General features: G+C 49.4%; 1 long non-coding RNA gene across 1 annotated transcript; it reads right to left on the bottom strand.

Moving 5' to 3' along the window:
* Positions 1-1,881: 1,881 nt before the first annotated feature.
* Positions 1,882-4,900, bottom strand: LOC130191836 (uncharacterized). Its single transcript, XR_008831264.1, has 3 exons — positions 4,393-4,900; positions 3,832-3,905; positions 1,882-2,005 (listed from the first exon to the last, which is right to left on the bottom strand). It is a non-coding gene; the product is annotated as an uncharacterized LOC130191836 (long non-coding RNA).
* Between the last annotated feature and the right edge of the window lie 7,240 nt (positions 4,901-12,140).

Genomic DNA, 12,140 nt, shown 5'->3' with positions numbered 1-12,140 from the left:
ATTTATTTCCTTGTTTAGTTAACATTGATCTCTTTGTTTAATTAACATTTATTTCCTTGTTTAGTTAACATTGATTTCTTTGTTTAGTCAACATTGATTTCTTTGTTTAATTTACATTGATTTCTTTGTTTAGTCAACATTGATTTCTTTCAGTAAACTCCGGCTGTTATTTTAACCATCTTTTGTGTCCAATATTAAACCACAACTACGTAATTACTTCTAATACATAGGATTCATGTATGTTTAACCAAACTCTTCATGTTATTGAGGGATGATGAACGTTCTCCAGGCCGTGAACAAATAATAAAGTAATGAGTCACAACATCATGACTTAGCTAGACCTTTATTTGGAAACCATATTTTAATATATTATAACAGATGATAGCAGACAACGCGTTGTCAGATGCTCTGGTTGCGGGTTGCTAAGGAATCCTCATCACTGACCACCAGAGTCCTCCATGTCCAGTGTGGTTTCTGACCAAACGCACACCATCATCCATTGTTAAAGATAAAGAAAAGATAAAGCCTGCTTAAATTACCAGGACCAACCCCATGACCCACAGATGCAGACATTTTTAGTTTTTCACTTGTCAAGGAGAGTGTCCCTGAGTTGCACTTTCCCAACTCACCCAAAAACTACTGGCTCAGTTCTCTCCGACAGTTTTGTCATTTACAGTCATTTACACAACACAGCTGAAGTCATTTTACACAACACAGCTGGGGTCTTCTCCAGACAGCTTATTGACCCGACTGTGTCGTGTGGAGGTGTCGGCGCAGGGTGAGAATTGAACAAAACTTTGTTCCTGTGTCTGCTCATTAATCTGACAACTGAACTTTTTGCTCTCAGAGGAGGATATAGAATAGAATAAACACATAATGAATATAATTGTAATTTCTCTTCTAATAATCCAGCAACCCTGTGAGTAAAAATAATAGGGTATAGGGTCACTCTTGAATAAAAAAAAAACACATGATCCAAAACCTAACATCCATCAACCCACACTAACAACAATAAATTAAATTATGTACAGCATCTGAAACCTTCAGACGTTTCACTTGGATCCCTTCGTTTAACCCGAGCCCCTCAGCAGGAGGGCAGGAGGCCGTGGGCCATCGCAGCGGCAACGACGGTGAACAGACTGATGTTGTTGATGAGGGCCGAGGAGTTGCTGGTTGTTACGGTTATGTTCGCAGCAATGGTGGTAGCGGCAGCGGTGGTTGCGGCAACGGTGGTGGCGGCAACGGTGGTTGCGGCAACGGTGGTAGCGGCAGCGGTGGTAGCGGCAACGGTGGTAGCGGCAGCGGTGGTAGCGGCAGCGGTGGTAGCAGCGTGGTAGCGGCAGCGGTGGTAGCGGCAACGGTGGTAGCGGCAGCGGTGGTAGCGGCAGCGGTGGTAGCGGCAGCGGTGGTTGCGGCAACGGTGGTAGCGGCAGCGGTGGTTGCGGCAACGGTGGTCGCGGCAACGGTGGTAGCGGCAGCGGTGGTTGCGGCAACGGTGGTCGCGGCAACGGTGGTAGCGGCAACGGTGGTTGCGGCAACGGTGGTTGTGGCAACGGTGGTAGCGGCAGCGGTGGTAGCGGCAGCGGTGGTAGCGGCAGCGGTGGTTGCGGCAACGGTGGTAGCGGCAGCGGTGGTTGGTAAGCGGTTGCGCATGGTGGTAGCGGTGGCGGCAACGGTGGTCGCGGCAACGGTGGTCGCGGCAACGGTGGTAGCGGCAGCGGTGGTTGCGGCAACGGTGGTAGCGGCAGCGGTGGTAGCGGCAGCGGTGGTTGTAACAGCGGTGGTAGCGGCAGTGGTAGCGGCAGCGGTGGTAGGCGGTGGTTGCGGCAGCGGTGCGCAGCGGTGGTAGCGGCAGCGGTGGTTGAGCGGTGGGTAGCGGCAGCGGTGGTAGCGGCAGCGGTGGTTGCGGCAACCATGGTCGTGGCAACAGTGGTTGTTGGAGCAACCGTGGTCGAGGCAACGGTGGTTGTTGGAGCAACCGTTGTTGTCTGTGCGTTGCCAGAGACTGTTTTGAGTAGAAGACATTGGATTAGTGTCCTCATTGTCCCCCAGGAGACGAAGTCATTGGAATGTCCTCATTGATGAGGCGATTCTAGCGATAAACATCGTTCTAGCGTTAATTCATCAGAAAAGAGGTTCTGAAGGTGAAGAGGTTCTAGATGTGAAGAGGACTTCTAGGTGTAAAGAGGTCCCTCTGGACATGGTGGAAGAGGTTCTAGGTGTAAAGAGGTTCTAGGTGTGAAGAGGTTCTAGGTGTAAAGAGGTTCTAGGTGTGAAGAGGTTCTAGGTGTAAAGAGGTTCTAGATGTGAAGAGGTTCTAGGTGTGAAGAGGTTCTAGGTGTAAAGAGGTTCTAGATGTGAAGAGGTTCTAGGTGTAAAGAGGTTCTAGGTGTGAAGAGGTTCTAGGTGTAAAGAGGTTCTAGGTGTAAAGAGGTTCTAGATGTGAAGAGGTTCTAGGTGTAAAGAGGTTCTAGATGTGAAGAGGTTCTAGGTGTAAAGAGGTTCTAGGTGTGAAGAGGTTCTAGGTGTAAAGAGGTTCTAGGTGTAAAGAGGTTCTAGATGTGAAGAGGTTCTAGGTGTAAAGAGGTTCTAGATGTGAAGAGGTTCTAGATGTGAGGAGATTCTAGATGTGAAGAGGTTCTAGGTGTGAGGAGGTTCTAGATGTGAGGAGGTTCTAGATGTGAAGAGGTTCTAGGTGTGAGGAGGTTCTAGATGTGAGGAGGTTCTAGGTGTGAGGAGGTTCTAGATGTGAGGAGGTTCTAGATGTGAAGAGGTTCTAGGTGTGAGGAGGTTCTAGATGTGAGGAGGTTCTAGGTGTGAGGAGGTTCTAGATGTGAGGAGGTTCTAGGTGTGAGGAGGTTCTAGGTGTGAGGAGGTTCTAGATGTGAGGAGGTTCTAGGTGTGAGGAGGTTCTAGATGTGAGGAGGTTCTAGGTGTGAGGAGGTTCTAGGTGTGAGGAGGTTCTAGGTGTGAAGAGGTTCTAGGTGTGAGGAGGTTCTAGATGTGAAGAGGTCCTAGGTGTGAGGAGGTTCTAGATGTGAAGAGGTTCTAGGTGTGAGGAGGTTCTAGATGTGAGCTCCTCTTGGAGCTCAGACTGATCCGGTCGACAGGAACCTTTTTAATCTCTTCAGGTGTTTTTTAAAACAGAAGAGCTGGAGGAGGTTCACCTGGCTGGAGACGTTTCTCTGACGGAGGTGTGTGACTGTGTGAACTCGTGATGAAGACTTGGTGTGACCTGTGTGACCTGTGTGAACTCGTGATGAAGACTTGGTGTGACCTGTGTGACCTGTGTGAACTCGTGATGAAGACTTGGTGTGACCTGTGTGACCTGTGTGAACTCGTGATGAAGACTTGGTGTGACCTGTGTGAACTCGTGATGAAGACTTGGTGTGACCTGTGTGACCTGTGTGAAGTCGTGATGAAGACTTGAGTCTGAGTTTTGTTCGTGCTGTGATCTAAAGAAGTATCTTTCTTGTTGTCTGTGTTGTTATCTGTCTGAACGTCGTGTGACGAGCTGCTGTGGAAAGGAGGGTTCTCATCTCAATGAGGCTTTTCCTGGTTACATACATTATTAACACATGAATAACACATGAATAACACATTATTAACACATTATTAACACATGAATAGCACATGAATAACACATTATTAACACATTATTAACACATGAATAGCACATGAATAACGCATGAATAACACATTATTAACACATTAACACATGAATAACACATTAATAACACATGAATAATACATGAATAACACATGAATAACACATGAATAACAAATGAATAACACATTAATAACACATTAATAACAATAAGTTCCTCTCACCGGCCAGCAGCACAAGGACGGCGCAAATCTTTGCAATCATGGTTCTGCAGTCGTGGTTTTTCTTTTCCGCTCTCCTAAAAACACAATAGTTAATTTTAATCTGATGAACATTTATTTCCATTTGAAACATTTCATGAAGCGCCTGCTGTAATCGGTCTGAACTGACTCATAACTATAATAACAGCAGCTGGTCCCGTGACGATGGTCCAGAACGAGTGAAAATAAACGATTTAAACAAGTTCAAGTCTTACATTTCACATTGTTATAACTATTCTACTTTTTTAGTTTAAACGAAATAAAGACGCGCTAATTAAAATGTCAAACAATCAACTTTATTTCGCAAAATGCTTCTTATTGCATGAAATATATTTTCAACATTTAACAAATATATCAAATTAAAAAGTGGAATCAAAACCACTGAGATATAAGTAATAATATAACTCAGTTAAAGAGTACAAGTTAATGGCATAAAACATAAAGTGTGCTGCAGCAGAGAGAAATCCTGCAATAAAACCAAGAACAACATCACTGGTGCACATTGAGCTCAAATCAAATACTCACGTTGAAGTTCTCGCTGCAGGGGATGAAGTTCTGAAGCTCGGGACTCCAGCTCGACCTTTATAGGCGGAGACCCGTCACGACTCTGAGGTGCGAACGCACAACGGACCCGACCGGTCCGACCGGTTCCACCGCCCACTGAGACTAATTGAGACTTTTGGGCTCGAAGGCTTTAATTGGCGATGGTTTGGTCGTCACGGTCGTGTCAGGGTGATGAACTTCAGAGGTGTGGTGCAGCGTGTGGTCCTGAGTGGTTTCTGTCAAGAGACGAGTGAGACGGCTCAGGGAGCTCAAACCCTTCACACGCTCATGGAAAGGCTTCTCATTCCCCTCAAACAGGAAGTGGACCCGCAGCGCATCTATGACAATTAATCTCAATGTGCTTCAGCGCTGAAGAGGTCGATGAGTGTGTGTGTGTGTGTGTGTGAGGTAGTAGTACTATCTTTTTATTATATTATGTTTAATATGTGTTTTAACTTCCTGCTATATGAAAACCATTCACCATTTTGTGTGTGATTAATATTTTAAACATATCCAGAATGATTTTGAACATATTTGTATTATTAAGGGAAAGAGAAAAGAAGAAAGACAGAATTATCCCCATAGACATACATCAGATACACACACACATATATTTATACATACATATATACACACATAAACATACATCAAATCAAATATATATCTTTACACACACATATTTATATATATACATATACATATATGTATGCATCTATATATATACATATATACACACACATATATATATACAATCAAATACATACAAACATATATTTATATATATACATGTATACACACATATACATATATACATTAAATCAAATATATATATATAAACAGATATATTCATATATATACATATATTGATATATACTGTATATATAAACATATATATACATAAAATCAAATACATATTCAGTATAAACACACATATATTTATATATACATATATATACAGTATATATAATATATACATAAAATCAAATACATATATACACACACATATATTTCTATATATGTACACATATATAGAAATATATATATACATATATGAATATATATGTACACATATATAGAAATATATGTATACATACAATACATATAATACATACATACAATCAAATACATATATACACACATATATATAAAGTTATTTGTTTCATGTATGGAGTACTGATTAGTGTGTGTTTTAAACCTTGGCATGCTAACACGTTTTTTAAAGATCCTGAACTTGGAATAAACCAAACTAAGTACTTCATGCGAGAGGTTTCAGGACGTTGTGGTCATGTGACACCCGGGTCACCAGCAACGCCCCTGGCAACGCATGGCAACACGACCGGGCGTCTCTGAACCAGCTTGTCCAGCCGCGGCGATGAAGCTCGTATTAAAACATGTTGTTGCCGTTGTTTCTCCTCAGGGCCCTGAAGTAACCGCCGGGCTGGTGTCCATATTTGAGCGTCTTTATGGTCCGTAATTGTAAAATGTACGAGGACGACTGAATGTGAGTGTTTGTCTGTCCTGAGAGGAACGCTGACTCATCGCTCTGCTGATCACCTGACAAGAATGGACATCCACCCGAACCGCCCATTGCCAGTTTATCCTGTTGGTCCCACTGGAGCCCCCAGCATGCACTGGGGCAAGCCACCAATCATTGAGTTAGTCAGCCAGATAAGTGTCTGTTGGAAAATAACAACCAAAAGCCATTTGACGGCATTGTTGGAGAGGAGAGAAGGAGAGGAGGAGGAGAGGAGAGGAGGAGAGGAGAGAGGAGAGGAGAAGAGAAGAGAGAGGGAGAGAGGAGAGGAGAGGAGAGGAGAGGAGAGGAGAGGAGAGAGGAGGAGGAGGAGAGGAGGAGAGGAGAGAGGAGGAGAGGAGAGGAGAGAGGAGGAGGAGGAGAGGAGAGGAGGAGAGGAGGAGGAGAGGAGAGGAGAGGAGAGAGGAGGAGGAGAGGAGAGGAGGAGGAGAGGAGAGGCTTTTCCACCTCCGGCGGCAGATCTCCTGCCATGAAACACATATGCCGGCGGTTGGTTCATAGTAAAGTACAACAAATAGCGAGAATAAAAGCAAATACATACATTCAAAACGTACCAGGTAGTCCCACGGCTTCTCCGAGCTTCTTCCACGCTTCATCTTTATAGCTCCGGTTTCGGTAAGCATAAAGAGGCGTGTCATAAAGTTCGGGGTGCCCACAGACGGCGACAATAATCTTTGCCTCCATTTTTTCAACCGGCAGGACGATGACGAGCGGAGCTGCTCAACGCTGATTGGCTGACGCAACTATGACTCACGCGTTTTTGCTGCCCGAGTTGGGAAATTTCAACTCGCGCGTCGACGAGCTGCGTCTGTTCGCTCTGTTCTGCTGCTTCAAACGCGTCTGACGCGCTGCTCGCTGGGAAACACGCAGCGACGCAGCTTCTACGCAGCTGTGCATTGACTTTACATGTAATCTCGACGCGCGTCGAAATTTCGCCGCGTCCGGTGTGAACACACCATAAGGCTGTCCGACATGATTGATGCTCTGGGTAGAGTTGTTGGCACTCAGACTGTAGCATTAAACCGCCAGATTGATAACATTGTGGAGAAGCTCATGGCTCTGCAAATGAAATTGGATCAAAATGGAGACCTATTGAAAAATGGGAGCGAAATGTCAGAAGAGTCGAGGCGCAAATTGAATGCAGCTACTTGCAAGTCCAAACAATCCCAATCTGATCTGCTTTCGGCTCCCTCAACCAGCTCGGCCCGAGCCAAGGTCGTCGCTGGAACAACAACTCCCCTGAAGATTGCTGCAGTGAGACTCTTTCTCATTCCCTCCCACCTTTCCAGACACCTGTGGACTGTTGACTCTGTCCGGGACCTTTTCAAGGCTGTCTCCATGGCAACGACAATCTTGCAAACTGAGAATCTGTCTGATTGTGGCAATCCAGGCTTACTCACACACACAAACTTTCTACACACAGGTATGCATTTACTACCCTCACCCCCCATCCCACGCCTTCACCTGCTTCGTCCCCCCAGTGTGACAGGACGGGGTCAGGGACTGGCGCTGTAATGGCTACTGGACCGGCTGGCTGCTTGTCTGTGCTGGTTACCTTCTGCCCCCCAATGGCTGGGCTTAGATCACCCAGTCTTTGGCTTACCTCCATTCCCCACCCCCCTCCCCGTTGCTAGTCATGTTTAAAATGTGTGTGCTTATGGGCTGAGGTGTGTTTTCCTGCTCCCACACTGTCCTCCTATAGGAGCGTAGTCTGAGGGTTGTCCTCCTATAGGAGCGTAGTCTGAGGGCTGTCCTCCTATAGGAGCGTAGTCTGAGGGCTGTCCTCCTATAGGAGCGTAGTCTGAGGGCCGTCCTCCTATAGGAGTCTGAGGGCTGTCCTCCTATAGGAGCGTAGTCTGAGGGTTGTCCTCCTATAGGAGCGTAGTCTGAGGGTTGTCCCCCTATAGGAGCATAGTCTGAGGGTTGTCCTCCTATAGGTCCTCCTAGAGGCTGTCTCTATAGGGCGTAGTCTGAGGGCTGTCCTCCTATAGGAGCGTAGTCTGAGGGCTGTCCTCCTAGGAGCGTAGTCTGAGGGCTGTCCCCTATAGGAGCGTAGTCTGAGGCTGTCCTCCTAGGAGCGTAGTCTGATGGCTGTCCTCCTATAGGAGGTCCCCATAGGAGTGTAGTCTGAGGCTGTCCCCTATAGGAGCGTAGTCTGAGGGCTGTCCTCCTATAGGAGCGTAGTCTGAGGTTGTCCTCCAGGAGCGTAGTCTGAGGCTGTCCTCCCATAGGAGCGTAGTCTGAGGGCTGTCCTCCTATAGGAGATTAGTCTGAGGGTTGTCCTCCTATAGAGCGTAGTCTGAGGGTTGTCCTCCCATAGGGCGTGCAGTCTGAGGGCTGTCCTCCTATAGGAGCGTAGTCTGAGGCTGTCCTCCCATAGGAGCGTAGTCTGAGGTTGTCCTCCCAGAGCGTAGTCTGAGGCTGTCCTCCCAGGAGCGTAGTCTGAGGGCTGTCCTCCTATAGGAGCGTAGTAGTCTGAGGGTTGTCCTCCCAGGGAGCGTAGTCTGAGGCTGTCCTCCCAGGAGCGTAGTCTGAGGCTGTCCTCCCATAGGAGCGTAGTCTGAGGGCTGTCCTCCTACAGGAGCGTAGTCTGAGGCTGTCCTCTCATAGGAGCGTAGTCTGAGGGCTGTCCTCCCATAGGAGCGTAGTCTGAGGGTTGTCCTCCTAGGAGTAGTCTGAGGCTGTCCTCCTATAGGAGCATAGTCTGAGTTGTCCTCCTAGGAGCGTAGTCTGAGGGCTGTCCTCCCATAGGAGCGTAGTCTGAGGCTGTCCTCCTATAGGAGCGTAGTCTGAGGCTGTATAGAGCGTAGTCTGAGGCTGTCCTCCTATAGGAGCGTAGTCTGAGTGAGGTTGTCCTCCCATGGGAGCGTAGTCTGAGGTTGTCCTCCTATAGGAGCGTAGTCTGAGGGCTGTCCTCCTATAGGAGCGTAGTCTGAGGGCTGTCCTCCTATAGGAGCGTAGTCTGAGGCTGTCCTCCCATAGGAGCGTAGTCTGAGGGCTGTCCTCCCATAGGAGCGTAGTCTGAGGCTGTCCTCCTATAGGAGCGTAGTCTGAGGTTGTCCTCCCATAGGAGTGTAGTCTGAGGGCTGTCCTATAGGAGCGTAGTCTGAGGGTTGTCCTCCTATAGGAGCGTAGTCTGGGCTGTCCTATAGGAGCGTAGTCTGGGCTGTCCTATAGGAGCGTAGTCTGAGGGCTGTCCTCCTATAGGAGCGTAGTCTGAGGGCTGTCCTCCTATAGGAGCGTAGTCTGAGGGCTGTCCTCCTATAGGAGCGTAGTCTGAGGGCTGTCCTCCTATGGGAGCGTAGTCTGAGGGCTGTCCTCCTATAGGAGCGTAGTCTGAGGGCTGTCCTCCTATAGGAGCGTAGTCTGAGGGCTGTCCTCCTATAGGAGCGTAGTCTGAGGGCTGTCCTCCTATAGAAGCGTAGTCTGAGGCTGTCCTCCCATAGAGCGTAGTCTGAGGGCTGTCCTCCTATAGGAGCGTAGTCTGAGGCTGTCCTCCCATAGGAGCGTAGTCTGAGGCTGTCCTCCTATAGCAGCGTAGTCTGAGGGCTGTCCTCCCATAGGAGCGTAGTCTGAGGCTGTCCTCCCATAGGAGCGTAGTCTGAGGGCTGTCCTCCCTGGGGAGCGTAGTCTGAGGGTTGTCCTCCTATAGGAGCGTAGTCTGAGGGTTGTCCTCCTATAGGAGCGTAGTCTGAGGGCTGTCCTCCTATAGGAGCGTAGTCTGAGGGCTGTCCTCCTATAGGAGCGTAGTCTGAGGGCTGTCCTCCTATAGGAGTCTGAGGGCTGTCCTCCTATAGGAGCGTAGTCTGAGGGCTGTCCTCCTATAGGAGCGTAGTCTGAGGGCTGTCCTCCTATAGGAGCGTAGTCTGAGGGCTGTCCTCCTATAGGAGCGTAGTCTGAGGGCTGTCCTCCTATAGGAGCGTAGTCTGAGGGCTGTCCTCCTATAGGAGCGTAGTCTGAGGGTTGTCCTCCTATAGGAGCGTAGTCTGATGGCTGTCCTCCCATAGGAGCGTAGTCTAAGGCTGTCCTCCTATAGGAGCGTAGTCTGAAGGCTGTCCTCCTATAGGAGCGTAGTCTGAGGGCTGTCCTCCTATAGGAGCGTAGTCTGAGGGCTGTCCTCCTATAGGAGCGTAGTCTGAGGGTTGTCCTCCCATAGGAGCGTAGTCTGAGGGCTGTCCTCCTATAGGAGCGTAGTCTGAGGCTGTCCTCCCATAGGAGCGTAGTCTGAGGCTGTCCTCCTATAGGAGCGTAGTCTGAGGGCTGTCCTCCTATAGGAGCGTGGTCTGAGGCTGTCCTCCTATAGGAGCGTAGTCTGAGGGCTCTCCTCCTATAGGAGCGTAGTCTGAGGGCTGTCCTCCTATAGGAGCGTGGTCTGAGGCTGTCCTCCTATAGGAGCGTAGTCTGAGGCTGTCCTCCTATGGGAGCGTAGTCTGAGGCTGTCCTCCTATAGGAGCGTAGTCTGAGGCTGTCCTCCTATAGGAGCGTAGTCTGAGGCTGTCCTCCTATGGGAGCGTAGTCTGAGGCTGTCCTCCTATGGAGCGTAGTCTGAGGGCTGTCCTCCTATAGGGAGCGTAGTCTGAGGCTGTCCTCCATAGGAGCGTAGTCTGAGGGCTGTCCTCCTATAGGAGCGTAGTCTGAGGGCTGTCCTCCCATAGGAGCGTAGTCTGAGGTTGTCCTCCTATGGAGCGTAGTCTGAGGGCTGTCCTCCTATAGGAGCGTAGTCTGAGGCTGTCCTCCTATGGGAGCGTAGTCTGAGGCTGTCCTCCCATAGGAGCGTAGTCTGAGGTGTCCTCCTATAGGAGCGTAGTCTGAGGCTGTCCTCCTATAGGAGCGTAGTCTGAGGCTGTCCTCCTATAGGGGCGTAGTCTGAGGGCTGTCCTCCCAGGAGCGTAGTCTGAGGCTGTCCTCCCATAGGAGCGTAGTCTGAGGGCTGTCCTCCCATAGGAGCGTAGTCTGAGGCTGTCCTCCTATAGGGCGTAGTCTGAGGCTGTCCTCCTATAGGAGCGTAGTCTGAGGCTGTCCTCCATAGGGAGCGTAGTCTGAGGGCTGTCCTCCTATAGAGCGTAGTCTGAGGGTTGTCCTCCTAGGAGCGTAGTCTGAGGGCTGTCCTCCTATAGGAGCGTAGTCTGAGGGTTGTCCTCCTATAGGAGCGTAGTCTGAGGGCTGTCCTCCTATAGGAGCGTAGTCCTCCTATAGGAGCGTAGTCTGAGGGTTGTCCTCCTATAGGAGCGTAGTCTGACTCCTATAGGAGCGTAGTCTGAGGCTGTCCTCCTATGGGAGGCGTAGTCTGAGGGCTGTCCTCCTATAGAGCGTAGTCTGAGGCTGTCCTCCTATAGGAGCGTAGTCTGAGGCTGTCCTCCTATAGGAGCGTAGTCTGAGGGCTGTCCTCCTATAGGAGCGTAGTCTGAAGGTTGTCCTCCTATAGGAGCGTAGTCTGAGGGCTGTCCTCCTATAGGAGCGTAGTCTGAGGGCTGTCCTCCTATAGGAGCGTAGTCTGAAGGCTGTCCTCCTATAGGAGCGTAGTCTGAGGTTGTCCTCCTATAGAGCGTAGTCTGAAGGCTGTCCTCCTATAGGAGCGTAGTCTGAGGGCTGTCCTCCTATAGGAGCGTAGTCTGAGGGCTGTCCTCCTATAGGAGCGTAGTCTGAGGTCTGTCCTCCTATAGGAGCGTAGTCTGAGGGCTGTCCTCCTATAGGAGCGTAGTCTGAAGGTTGTCCTCCTATAGGAGCGTAGTCTGAGGCTGTCCTCCTATAGGAGTAGTCTGAGGGCTGTCCTCCTATAGGGAGCGTAGTCTGAGGGCTGTCTCCCCTAGAGCGTAGTCTGAGGCTGTCCTCCTATAGGAGCGTAGTCTGAGGGCTGTCCTCCCATAGGAGCGTAGTCTGAGGCTGTCCTCCTATAGGAGCGTAGTCTGAGGGCTGTCCTCCTATAGGAGCGTAGTCTGAGGCTGTCCTCCTATAGGAGCGTAGTCTGAGGTTGTCCTCCCATAGGAGCGTAGTCTGAGGCTGTCCTCCCATAGGAGCGTAGTCTGAGGGCTGTCCTCCCATAGGAGAGTAGTCTGAGGCTGTCCTCCTATAGGAGCGTAGTCTGAGGGCTGTCCTCCCATAGGAGCGTAGTCTGAGGCTGTCCTCCTAGGGAGCGTAGTCTGAGGGTTGTCCTCCCATAGGAGCGTAGTCTGAGGTTGTCCTCCTATGAGGCGTA

Source organism: Pseudoliparis swirei, chromosome 1 (genome assembly GCF_029220125.1).
Source record: "Pseudoliparis swirei isolate HS2019 ecotype Mariana Trench chromosome 1, NWPU_hadal_v1, whole genome shotgun sequence".
Classification (NCBI taxonomy): Eukaryota; Metazoa; Chordata; class Actinopteri; order Perciformes; family Liparidae; genus Pseudoliparis; species Pseudoliparis swirei.
This window is presented reverse-complemented; position numbering and strand designations above follow the sequence as displayed.